General features: G+C 42.8%; 1 protein-coding gene across 8 annotated transcripts in view; it reads right to left on the reverse strand.

Annotated features, from left to right (window-relative positions):
- Positions 1-13,982, reverse strand: part of RNF111 (ring finger protein 111) — a 52,646-nt gene that overhangs the window by 37,724 nt on the left and 940 nt on the right. For 6 of the 8 annotated variants that reach the window (XM_063169582.1, XM_063169581.1, XM_063169578.1 and 3 more), the window contains one exon: positions 7,108-7,202. The gene's annotated coding sequence lies outside the window, so the exon portion shown is untranslated. Of the gene's footprint in view, positions 1-4,191; positions 4,251-4,597; positions 4,715-7,107; positions 7,203-13,982 lie in introns of those variants that run through there. The other 2 variants (XM_063169583.1, XM_063169576.1) reach the window with 2 other exon arrangements.

Below are 13,982 nucleotides of genomic sequence, written 5' to 3' on the forward strand. Positions count from 1 at the left end.
CATGCAGGGACAACGTGCGTGCCTGTCCAATGCAGAGTAAGTGACAAGGAGCAAAACATCTGATATTCACTTCCACTAGAAGGAAAACAAGGGCAATTAGATTTCAAAATTTTACTGCATTCTTCATCACTTTTTATCACTTCATTAGAAAAACAATGCTCCTCTAAAGCTTGTTTAACTACTAAATTTTAGTATCCTACATACTGGTTGTCTCATCTTTGACAGAAAATAAAGCAACAGATAAGTTAAAGACCTATGCATTTTATAAAACAGTAACAATCAGAAAGTAATTTGAAATTCCATAGTGTTTGCATTGATACTATGTATCTTTATTCACAGGACAATACGAAATACTATTGCAAACCATTCTCAATTTCCTTTCTGTGCTTTAATGCAGACATAGTGATGATGTCATTTTTAAATGACAGAATTACTGGAGAATTCTCTGAGTAGAATACTTATGATCTGCCCTACAGAAAGGTACAGTAATTCAGAACAACAAACATGGTATAGTTACTAACTGCATGTTCTGGAAACAAGTTCTTGCTTACAGGCTCCCAGAGCCAGCCCACTACACTCAGCCCAGACAGAAGGGTTTGCCTGTGCTCTGCAGAGGTGCTGCAGCTCCATGAGGCACAGCAATGCAGGGAGCCTTATCCACTTCTTGCAGGCAATTCTAGGAACCATCACTGCCTTGGAAAGTCTACTCTTGAAGTGAAACAATGTTATTCCAAGTACAGTACTACCCTTACTAACCTTCACAAAGTCAGCTCAAAGTCAGACCCCAGTAACTGTGCCATCAAGTACTGTAATGAACAATATCCAACCTCTGGACCAGCAAAGTCTACTTAATTTTATCCCCTAAAAAATTCTTTTGGGGCCTTCAAGGTTTGCTTCCTGATGCCTAAGTCAATTCAGCTCATTATGCAATTATCCTGTAACAGAAACATCAGGACACTTACAGGACAGCTCTGGCATGCCTCTGTAGTGCCAGGCTGCCATTCAACTCAGACTGAACAACACTGCACTCCTAGGGAGAGACTGCTGAAGTGTCTGCCTCACCTCTTCCAACAGAGCCCAGCACACAACAGCTACAGAGGCGCTCCTCAGGACAGGATCCATGGCTGGAACAGACAAAATCCACAGAGCATGTGCAGATGGATGCACCTCCTTAACAGCTGAGAGCAATGCTGCAGAGCCCCCCAGCACAGGGGAGCTGGGCTGCACAGAGCCCCCACACAGCACAGGGGAGCTGGGCTGCAGTACACTGAGTCAGTCCAAGGCCATAAAGGCTCCAAGGAAATCCCAGCCTGAATCAAGCATCACCATGCACACACTCAACTGGACAAGGAATCTGCCTGCCTTTGCAGGATGGATTTGACAAAAATCTATTTGATATTGCAGGTGCGTTTGACAAAAATGGTGCTCACAAGCACATTTTTCAGTCTAGACATTTCTTTGCTATGTCCTAGGCTTAAATCAGTTAGCTACACTAACACTATGTAAATCATGGGTTTAAGATAGAAGCATTATGATTTGGCAATCAGGAATGTTTTGGCTTCAGTGAACTCCAAGACAAATATAACAGCATTGAACTTCAGACTAAAAAGTTGCAGCTTTATAAAGTGATGACAAAATGCAATTTTTTATTGGAACTTAAGATCTTAACTAGAAATTGTGCTTCCCAAGACAGCTAGGAAAGTTCTGAGATACACAGCCATCAAAAATTATTTTAAAAATTGTTTCTTAGTCCCCCTGGCATTTTTGACCTTTGAGGTATGTGTAATTCTTCTTGATGTAGTGTCATTTTGCAAACACTTCTCAATAAAGCTTTGAGGAGCAAAGTTAAACATGATCTTTGCCACAGCAGCTAGTAAGAGCCTTTCAAGTGAGACTCGTGAAATTAACCATTAGGACAGTTTTATGCTGCTCTTCAGGAAACCTATGAGAAGTAGGGGATTTTACAGGTACTAAACTGAGCAGATCTGCCAGTTTCAGGGGAAAGGACACTGCAGCAGACTTCTCCACTCTGCACCCAGCAGAGACAAAAGTAAACATTTTACCTAACAGCAGTCAAATATTAGGACTAAACTGTATTGGGGAAAAAAAAATGACAGAAGCAAATAGCCCTTCCTGGCCTCTTGCTCCTAAAGCCATGAACCAGCCTTCTCAGATGTCACTTGGTGAACACTCACTAAAGAAGACATCATTTTAATTTAGGGCAATTCCTTTTCCAAATAGCATAAACTACATAAAACAACAAAATAATCATGTTTTATCACCAGATCTCTAGTGGTTTGACTGTCTGCATGTCAGTAAGGGTGAAAAGAGATTTATAAACATGCATATTGAGTAACATTGTATGGGATACATGTACAAGGTAAGGATAGGATAATTACTCAAAATTGTAGTCTCCTAAGTTTTGCCAGTGTAGCTGCTTTCAAAGTTTACAGAGCTCTTGTAAGAAACACAAGATGTATCCTCAGTTGAAGTCTTTAACTAGTGAACTTCCTTCAAGGTTAAGTACAGATTGGTGGGGATTCTTGGTGGCTCAGGCCTAGCAGGGAATCCTAGTGGGGCAGAAGGAAAGGAAGAAAAGAAAATGTTTCTTTCACCAACCCAAACTTTTTCTTACAACTCACTTAAAGGAGATTGCACATCAGGAAAGCCATGAGGAACTCTTCATACAATATCTGCCTATGGCAAATCCATCTCTCTGTACTATCCCCATTGTTTACCTGTGAATTAAATCATCCTGTTCCCCATCCCATCATCACTCCCCCCTCAATTTTTTCCTATTTATTCAACTGCTTGACATGCAAGCTGCTATAATCCATCAGCCATGGAGGAGGGCACTATAACTTCCATCTTCTCAAAGGAATGTCCTCACCATTAGAGGAAATAGAAACAAATGAAAGATTGTACACCTTGGAAAAAGAAGGCAGCAACTGCTGTCAGCTAAATGTTACTGCAACACAGCCACCTCCAGTGAAAATCAACTGCTGTAACTGATCTGGTTATGTAGGTCAACAAAGTTACTAATTCAAATATAAATTGGAATCACAGTCCTGTTAAGATACACTCTTAATACACTTTTACAAAAGCCGTTGCATCATTAAAGACATATTTCTGAAAGGTCAGAGTGTTCTCATCCATATTTTGAAAGGACATGCAAAATATGCATGAGTGCTGTGAGCTGCTCACCCTCAAGCTCCCAATACCAGACACAATCTCATCTGTAGCTGCCAGGGCTTCAGCCATCAACAAAAACCACCAGATTTTTAAATATGCAAGATTTCAAGAGCTTTTAAAACAGGAAGCTTGGTGCCTTCTACTCTATTATTTAATTAAAGTGAACCATAAAATATTCCTACAGCCTTTCCCACCTTATGAACTCCATAGGTGATTCTATACTGTGGATGAGTGCACAGACAGGTGACCAGATGTTCACTCTATCAAATTAACCAAGATCATTTCTTTCCCTATCAATCCTTGCACATCAGCAAGGATTAGCTTGTCTAACAGGGTTTGCTTTTGATCCCTCCCTGCCTGCCCCAAGACAGTCCCTTACTCAAAAAAAAGTAAGTGCAAAACCACTTAAATTGCTTAGTTCTGACAGCAAGAACTATGGATATGTGAACAACAAGAAGATGTAATTTCCAATTTTAAGACTGGCAAAGCATTTTATCTATTTAAATATTAGTTGTCCTGGAAAAGCTTTTTACTAAGTATCCAGCATTAATATACCTTTGGAATTTTCTACAAGTTACAACAAAGACAAGGAAAGACCTTATACTGAAAACAGCTTTCCTTTCATAGTTTGTAATACAGATACCATGACAAACCCAGATCTACATAATGAGCAGTCAAATATTATCTTTTTGTTCAAACCTTTTGTTCCTGAAATAACTGCGCTAGAACCAAATTCTTCTAATTACAGCAAACTCTTACCTCCTGCATTATGTCCTCTTCTGGAGAAGTACTTGGCTATCAGGAATTAAGGGTCTCATTTAATCAGCTAAAGCAACCAGGCCTTACTTATGATTTAATAAAATCATTTCAAGCCATGGAAGAGCTCATTCAAACAATATGAAAATTCCATGAATGCATGCTCAGCCCTAATCACAAAGACACTTAATAAAGTACATACCCTTAGCACCTGCCCATTGCAACAGTGACAAGCCCACGTACCTCTGATGATCCTGGCCTACATTTCTGAATGAACAGTACTTCCTTGTTCATCAGGCAAAAACCACCTGAAAACGGTGATTTTTTTTTAAAACACGGGTTAAGAGAACACTAACTTCGCAAACAAAACAAATGACGTCATAACAAGCGCTATTACGCACAGAAATAGAAACTCATTTCCTTAAGGGGAAAATTTGTGACAAAACCCCAGAGAGTGCTGCGGCTGCCCGCAGTGAAGACACGGCTTTGTGCGTCAACGAGGCGCTGAATAAAAAAGGAAAAATACATTTCTGCGTGAAGTTCCCACCCGCCGCACAGCCCCGCGGCTCAGCGCTGTCGCACGGGCTCGGGGCGGGGGAGCCCCGGCCGGGCCCGGCCCCACCCGCGGGGTCCCCGCCGCCCCCCGTACCTGAGACAGCGAGGCCGCGGGGGAAGGGGCGGGTGCCGCCGGCGCCCTGCGCAGGGCCGAGGGGTAGAAGCGGCCCCAGTGGGCGCCGCAGTGACCCCGCGGCGCTTCCCGGCGCGGCTCGAGAGGCCGCAGCGTCCTGGCTGTGCCGGTGCGGCAGCTGCCCCCGGTCCGGTCCCGGTGCGGCCGCTGCGCCGGGCGGGCCCCGCTCTGTTGTGGCGCAGCCCCCGCCGCTCCCTGCCCAGCGCAGCGCGACACTCGGCGCTGCTTTACAGCCGCCCGCAAAGCGCAGCCGCGCCGGCGCGCGCCCCGCCTCCCGCCGCGCCCCCTGCCGGGCGGCGGCGCCACAACGCGGGCTGAGGAGGGGACGGGCCGGGGACAGGGCGGGCTCCTGAGGGCACCGGGCTGCCCGGGATGGGCTCACCGACGGGCGACACGGCCCTGGCTGCCTTCGCTGCTGCTGCATGTACACGGTTGTGTGTGTATACGTAAAGCGGTGGTGTCAGAGCATGGACCGGGTTCTGCTCGGTGGTGCCGGGGAATGGGACACAAGGCAATGGGCAGAAACATGCAAAGAAAGTTCCACCCGACCTGGGAAAGAACTTCTTCACTGTGCAGCGAGCAAGCGCTGGATCAGGCTGCCCTGGTACCCCACAGCTGGACGCAGCCCTGTGCCGTGGCCTCTGGGATGACCCGGCTTGAGCAGGGAGGTCAGACCAACGGGGGACCCCCTGTGCTCCCCTCCAACCTGACCCTTTCTGTGATGTCCCCTCTAGGACTTGTCTAAAAGCCATTCCTTCTCTGCCCAGCGCTGTGTCTGCCCTTGACTTGGCAGTATCTATCTCACAGCTGCCTGTCCTGCAGCCAGTGACAGGTGCAGCTGAGAGGTGATGCCAACAAATCCCAACTCTCCATCCCAGCTCCTTAGCAATAGGAATTTATTTGCCTTTACTGCACAGTGCAGTCAGTGACTCGGGCTGAGGCGAGCCTTCCCCCTCTCCATTAGTGATGTGCACACAAAGGGTGAGGAGCCTGTCCCGTACAGTGGCTGCGTGTGACAGGACAGCACAGCTTTGGTAAAGTTCTCATACAGCAGCAAACCTCAGTGTTTGCTGACTTTGCAACTGCCAGAGGCCAGGATATCTCTGCCAGAGATGACCTTTCATCAATGTCAGGTACACATTGCAGCTCCAGACTGAAACACTGCATAGACAAGGGTCCTATACTGTCAGTGACCAACAGCTACATTAACCCGAGGCTTTGGAGCAGAAGGGTACAGTGTGGTGTATAAATAGTTAAAGATCTTACTCAGAACGCACTGCACCAGAGAGTCATCAGCACACAGCAGTTCCTAGTGTTTTGGAGGAGCTAAACAACCTGCATGCACCATTACAAAAGAAATGGTCACTGGGGAAAAATGCATGTTGACACTATTAATTGCATGAGTTTCTGAACAGAATTTCCTTATAGCAAAAGTGGATGAAACAACACGGAAATTAGACTCATAAGTGTACAAAATGCAAAAAGTGCTATAGCACATAAATGATATGGAAATAAAGACTTTTGCAGCTTAATGTGTGAAATGAGAAGACAGGAAGAAGCGAGACCCACATAGAATGAAGGTGGAAAAAAGGATCACAGGTTATTTCATGTGGTTCCATGAGCAAAGCAACAATTAATTTCAGTTTGCAATAAAGACAATACCACAGGTTTTCCAGCACTAACTGTCCACCTTTCTCTACATATTTCTTGTGGTGTTGGGTATTTTTTTTAAGTCATGTCACGTCCAGCTAATTTCAGTAAACAAAGACACCGAGCCACAGATGAAATAACCAATGAAACTGGGGAGAATGTGAAGACAGCAACAGACAGTGGGAGGAAGGTCACATCATTCCATAGAGGTCACTAGAGGTTTGACTGTGTAAGCAATTTTAATATTTTCCATTAAGCACTAGACCTAAAGTTGGAATACTTTGCTAAAAATCAGCTGGGGAAAAACAATCAACACAATATATGGGAAGAAGTGAATCACCCTGAGGACTAATAGAAGCAAAGGGAAAAAACATCAAATACAAAGAATGTGCACTTGAATGTTAATGACCAAAAGTTTTGGGTATTTGTCAGGTAAAAGGCAGCTGGATGCCAACTTCAATTACCAATGTAATTAAGTAAATGACCATCAGTCAACAACATTTTGTAGACATGAAAAAGCAAATATGTCTGTATAATAATTTAGTCTAAGTAATTATTAGAGAGAGAAGTTTCAGTGCTATTGCAAAAATTACTCCTAATGTAGTCTTGCAACTACTTTATGCAGATTTTTTAAAATATGTATCCAAGGAAGATGAACTCTAATCTTAGTGGGAGACTCAAGAAAATACAGTATAGATAATATGAGAGGAAGCTAATAAAAATTTGGCTGGATTATTTTAAGAAATGAGACAAAGGAGCACTGAATAAGCTGATCAGAGACAAATACCAATTAAAAAAAACACACTGAGTTACGTATTTACCTCTTTGTGTAATAATTGGTTTGAACTCTTGTGTCAAAGGTGACAGAAAGGTTGTTCTTGGTAGAGAAAATGTAGAGTCGCTCTCTGCTCACCAACTGAAAGACATATAAAAGATCATTTCAAAACCAAAACAGGTGGCTAAAGTTTTCAGTTCACAAGTTAAAAAGTAAAGCAGTCCTGATTTTCTCCCAGTGAGAAGTCACAGCAACCAAATTATCTGTAAATGTTCTGTGTATAATTCTGTAGACCTTTCTGTAACAAAAGGCAGAATTTCTAGGATTTTTATTGGCTAAGATTTCCTAACATCTATTTCAATATGGACCACCAGTTGATAAGAATCTAGTAATTTGCAGGCCAGTCACCCTTAAAAAAACTCTTGATAAAAATTAGTTTGTCCATTATTGACTGGTTATGAATGTAACTTTAAAAGAAAGGTGATGTAGAAAATACTTCAGTGCCCAGAATTATTCACTATTTTTGAAAATCTAACCTTTCATCTATGCCTTTCATGGAAGTTTTTTCTGCCATTATCTTAGTGTCTTGCAGAGACAGACAGTTGTCTTGAAATTAGATTATTGATTCCTTGGAACAAGCCAAAACATTTTCCTTCTCACACTTCTTAGGTACAGAAAACCAAAAGATTAATGGAATAATTCTAAATCACTAATGCAAATTTCAGAATGGCTTTCAGTCTATGGTGTCATCAGTTCACACTGAACTCTTCAACTTCTTCTAACTACAGCTGAACAAAACCATTTATATGCACACCCCAGGGCCTGGCAGAACTAAAAGACACGGAGAAGAAACTATTTTATCCCAGATCAAAACCTGCCAGCCAGCAGGAGATTGCACTTTACATTTTTGGCAAAAAGACAAAAAAAAAGTAACCCCCTTATCCTGAGGTACCTGCAGCAGGTTACTTTGTTTTGGACACAGCTCTGTGCAGAGCTTTTGTCTTGGACACAGCTCAGTGCAGGGCTGCTGGAGCAGTTTGCTGGCCCAAAATGAAAGCAAGGCACAGCTTTTTCCAGGGCTGAGCAGCAGCTTCTGGAACAGCCCCATGGGCACGGGGCCAAGGGCTGAGCTGCACTCACACAGAGGGCTGGCTCTGCTCTGGGCCCTGCTGGCTGAAACCTGGCAGTGACCAGGACAGGATGGAAGGTGCTCACCTCCAAAACTCTGCCACAGCCAGCAGTGTGGCTCTGTCCCTCACAGCCAGCAGTGTGGCTCTGTCCCTCACAGCCAGCAGTGTGGCTCTGTCCCTCACAGCCAGCAGTGCGGCTCTGCCACTCACAGCCAGCAGTGCGGCTCTGTCCCTCACAGCCAGGAGTGCGGCTCTGTCCCTCACAGCCAGGAGTGTGGCTCTGTCCCTCACAGCCAGCAGTGCGGCTCTGTCCCTCACAGCCAGCAGTGTGGCTCTGTCCCTTACAGCCAGCAGTGCGGCTCTGCCACTCACAGCCAGCAGTGCGGCTCTGTCCCTCACAGCCAGGAGTGCGGCTCTGTCCCTCACAGCCAGCAGTGCGGCTCTGTCCCTCACAGCCAGCAGTGTGGCTCTGTCCCTTACAGCCAGCAGTGCGGCTCTGCCACTCACAGCCAGCAGTGCGGCTCTGTCCCTCACAGCCAGCAGTGCGGCTCTGTCCCTCACAGCCAGCAGTGCGGCTCTGTCCCTCACAGCCAGGAGTGCGGCTCTGTCCCACACAGCCAGGAGTGCGGCTCTGTCCCTCACAGCCAGGAGTGCGGCTCTGTCCCTCACAGCCAGGAGTGCGGCTCTGTCCCTTACAGCCAGCAGTGCGGCTCTGTCCCTCACAGCCAGGAGTGCGGCTCTGTCCCACACAGCCAGGAGTGCGGCTCTGTCCCTCACAGCCAGGAGTGCGGCTCTGTCCCTCACGGCCAGGAGTGTGGCTCTGTCCCTCACAGCCAGCAGTGTGGCTCTGTCCCTCACAGCCAGGAGTGCGGCTCTGTCCCTCACAGCCAGCAGTGTGGCTCTGTCCCTCACGGCCAGGAGTGCGGCTCTGTCCCTCACAGCCAGCAGTGTGGCTCTGTCCCTCACAGCCAGGAGTGTGGCTCTGTCCCTTACAGCCAGCAGTGTGGCTCTGCCACTCACAGCCAGCAGTGTGGCTCTGTCCCTCACAGCCAGCAGTGTGGCTCTGCCACTCACAGCCAGGAGTGTGGCTCTGTCCCTCACGGCCAGGAGTGCGGCTCTGTCCCTCACAGCCAGCAGTGTGGCTCTGTCCCTCACAGCCAGCAGTGTGGCTCTGCCACTCACAGCCAGCAGTGCGGCACTGTCACTGCTGGGGGAGCTGTCCCTTACCCAGGGTATTCATCGGGCCATCCTTGGCATTTACATCAGATTTACTTCTGTAGACTTAACATGGACCACACTCAAGCATACATTTAAATATTTGCACAAGTTAAGGCAACTTACAATTATTAGTAATATTAATAAAAGGTAAAGCCCCTTGTCATATGTTGTGAGGATGACACAGAAAACCAGATAATACAGAAATATTTCTGCGTTAGATCACAAAAACTTTGGGATTGGTACTTGGATGATAAATAGTCACAGCTCCAGTTAGCCCAGATGAAGATCTTAACAATGAAAACTGGAGAAATAGGGAAAAGATAAAAAATCCTGAAATATCTATATTATGAAAAATTGCTACTAGGAAACAAGAAGAGAATGATCATTTGCAGAATCAAAAATAAAACGATGGTTGTCTGTGCTATACATTTTCTGATGGAAATTTTCAAATGCAATTAATCAAAGAGTTTTCAAAAGCTCTGGAAAATAACATGCAGCACTCAGGTAATTTATATTTGTAAGACATATGGAAAAACAAAACACCCTGCATTACATATTTGATATATACATAGTATATACATATATAATGTTGATCTAGAAGTGACCCAGCAGTCACTGAGTTGATTTCATGTTGTACAGCCTGATAAGGCTCTGTAAGGTTGGACACAGCACTTTCACAGCACATGACTTCAGAAATTATGCAAATCCCTGCTAAGGTCCCACAGTATCTTTCTGAGATTATCTGATAGCTTAAGTATTTAAGTTGCCATATAATTAAGAAGGTGTGGTGCATATAATTACTTGGAAATAGCTAGTTTGTTGACAGTATTTTTAATAGTTCTTTTTCTTATTCAAAGACAAATATGTCACCAAGCTCTCAGTAGAAAGATCACAAGATATTCCTATTTACTCTTTCAGTGCTTGTACAATAATGGGGCCAAACACATTTTTGTGTTTTAATGATGCATCAGTGGCTATTTTTAGAGCAATTAGGTTTAAAACAAACAAAAGCATCCTGCATTTAATGGTCTGACTTTGCACTAAGAAATTCAATAGCCATTTCCTAGCCTGTATGTATGGTTTCAGTGGTAAAATGTAAGATATCTGTGTTTATTTACAATTGGATTTATGTTATTTTCCTTCTGTTCTCCAGAATAATTATAATGAGAGCAATTGAGAGATCAGAAATTCATTTTTACAACCTCCTCTGACTGCTCATCATGCAGCACATTTATAATACATCAAAAAGAAAACTATACATTCAGAGTGGAAAAAGCTACTTTTTTATAGCAGTGATACATATTAAATTATCAGTGATTTTTATCTCAAAGTGTATCTATTGTCAGGCATTCACTGAAATCTCCAAGTAGTTACTCTTGCTCTGTCTGCAGTCCAGAGAAATAGTGCAGTTTAAAATTGTAGCAACCAGTCAGTGTAACATGAGAACCAGGACAAGACTCAGTGTCTTTCAAAGGAAAAAGGATCCTTCCTGCTATTTCAGTTAGTCCCGTACCAGCCTAGCCTGACTTTTAAAAAGGATTAGACTGAAAAAGGAACTGAGTCACTGCATCATATATTCCTGTAATAACTAGCTTTCATGTAGTCAGCCCCAAAAATCCAAAAATCTGTACTAGAAACTTGGATTTTGGAAGCAAACAAAGAAAAGTTTTAGAGTTGTTGTTAACTGAAGTTAAGAGTAAAGACACAGACTGCAAAAGTCAGTTTTGAAAGAAGCAATATGTTAAGCAGAGAAGTACACAGATCTTTGCCATAAAAAAGAGAAATATGTTTCAAGTGAGACAGGGTTATATTTCAATGAGACAGGGTTCTGTTTAACTGTATAGATTGTATTTGGAGGTGACCTTCCAGCACCACAAACCCCTCCCCTTCTCCTGAACCAACATCTCTTTTTTTCAGAAAGGGATATGGACAAATGGGTGGCTGTGTGAAGAGAAGGAAACTGGGACAGCCTGTTGATTCTAGCTGAATGCTCTAGCCAGGCTTCCTTACAGAAAAGAGGAAAGAACCACTTCTCTATGCTTAAAAACACCAAATACCCCTTTATTTTTACAGAGCCCAAACACACTAAAACTGCAGTTTTAATTAATTTAAAAATTCAGGTTCCATCCTCATCAAGCCATTAAAGAGAGGAGAATGTTGGTGTTTGCTCCTGCACTGAGCTTCAGTGTCAGGCTGGGAATGGACTGGGCTCAGAAGCTGGGACTGGGATAATCTACACAGAAAAGCCCCACCAAGGAACAAAGCCCAGGGGAAAATGTGACAAATCCAAGGATATTCACAGCTTCCAGCTGTCTCACATACAAAGTAGACAAAAACCAATTTACAGGAGCACAGGTCTGTACTTGTTTAAATACTAATATATGGGCCAGACATTTCTCCTCTTTGGAAGTCTATTACCATTTCCTAATCAAACCTTTCCACAAATTTCAGAACCTAATGGTAGAAAATAACACTTATTTTGAAAACTGGCAGATGTTTCAAGAGACTAGTAAAGGACTGAGTGTTTTTCTTTAGGAAAAAAACCCAAACAACATAACAATCAAACAAACAGGAAAGTAAAATCCAGTCAACTTGATTAAAATTCCCAGAATGAATTCAAAAAATATTTGTTGATACCTGAAAACTAACAAAATTATAAATACCAACCAATATGATTTGTTCATAACAGTCTATCAAATCAACCTAGTTTTCTATGTCTGGTTCTACAAATAAATAAATACATAAATAAATTGAAGATCTTCACTTCAGCAAGGCTCTTCTGTTTCATTGACATTTTCACAAGAAAGGTATGGAGATTTGATCTGGAGAGAAAATCCACCAATTTGATGCAAAACTGGTTGTACTTTGAGGATCACTATTAACAGTTTATATCGAAATGGATAAATACTAAATTTCCATCAAACAAAATTCCCTGTACACTTCTATATTGTAATCTCTTTGCAGAAGGCTTAGAGACCACACTTACAAACCTGGGGCTGCCCCCTGGCTGGGAGGCGCTGCAAAGAGGAGAAGCAAGAGTAGAGTTTGATCATTGCAACAGGGGGATGATGATTCTGCAAACACTCAGCAAAGAAATCAGCTGCACAGAGGAGAGTAATTGTTGTCATAAACTTGCAGAAAAGAAACCAGTGGGCAGAGTGGACCACAAGCAGAACACAGCAAGTTCATGAGGTTGGAAAAGGCATGCACTCTGCTGAGATGCACAATCAGAAGAATTGCCACCAAGGTAACTTTGGGAAGTTGTGAAAAGTAAAAGAAATAGTCTGTGCTTTTAATAAAAATCAACTCAAAAGAGAAAGACTGAAGAAAAATATGGTAACAGTCTCAATTTGTGCATAAAAGTGCTGCAAAAAGAGAACATTGTCCATATTCACTTGGAATAAATCAGCTGAACTGCAGCAAAAGGTATTTAATCCAGACATTGGAAAAAGGAGAGTTAAGGACTAGACTAGACTGCCTGAGGAATGAGTGGAATCTGTGTTTAGGGCTTTAAGAACAGGTTATGCAAACATCCTTTAAAGTTGTTTTTATAATAGTTTATTGTGCCTTCAGGCAGGAGGATGACTGGGAATCCAGGTAAGGTCACTTTTGGCTCTCTTGGTTGCTTTTTATTTGGGGAGGGGACGTGTTAAGTGTAAAGCTTTAACATCTCCATGACCTCAACCAACAAGCACTGAGGTTTAGGTATGTCAAGAAATCCCTAAAAACCAGTGCAGGTGCTGTATTTGTTATCCCTCTCATCTTCCTTCCAGAAATGAGACACACTGAGCTTGCCTTCAGTAATTCTGGAACCCTCAGTAGGTTTTGGGTGTATTTGTACAAGTTCACCACAGCAAACCCAACAGCCCTGATTAAAATTTTGCTGCAGTGCTGAATTCAAGGTTAGATGAAAATAAAATAGGTCTTTTTCCATACAGCCACAAAAATGTTTCTGTAGTCTATAGTTAAGCTAGCATTCATCTATGAACCTCAAAGTCAATCCTGTTATATTTGATGCTAATAAAAATGTCACAAAAGACAGCATAATCAAAAATATACAGTCTTATTTAAGATTGTTCTTTTTATAAAAACCTTGGTATCAACTGCAACAGCAGCATAACATAGCTAAGACATGCATGCAATTACCAGTCAAAACTGTGCTTTAAGGCTTCTGTGCATGTCTACTTTTAAATACATAGATTTTACCCTTTGTCAACTGATAACTACTTAATGAAAGTCTTACTTCAGGTAATTTTGAAATGCACTTCCAAGTGCAGTTAAAAAAAATAAAGAGAATAGTAACAAATCTTTTAGGATTCAGAACTTAATTTGCAATAAAGATTTGTAAAATAAAACAAGCATTCATTTTTTCATTTTTGTCTATATGTAATTTCTGAAGAGACAGAATAAGAGGACTGTTGTGACTTCAATTTATAGGTACTTAAATTCTGCCTCATTTGAAGATTTAGTAGGAGTTTAACATCTGTTGTTGACAAAACAACTTTAAGCATTTCCTACAGCAAATGAATGAAAGGGAACTAAGAGGTAACATCTTCCATTACCTGGTACAAGT

Source organism: Melospiza melodia, chromosome 15 (assembly GCF_035770615.1).
Source record: "Melospiza melodia melodia isolate bMelMel2 chromosome 15, bMelMel2.pri, whole genome shotgun sequence".
NCBI lineage: Eukaryota > Metazoa > Chordata > Aves > Passeriformes > Passerellidae > Melospiza > Melospiza melodia.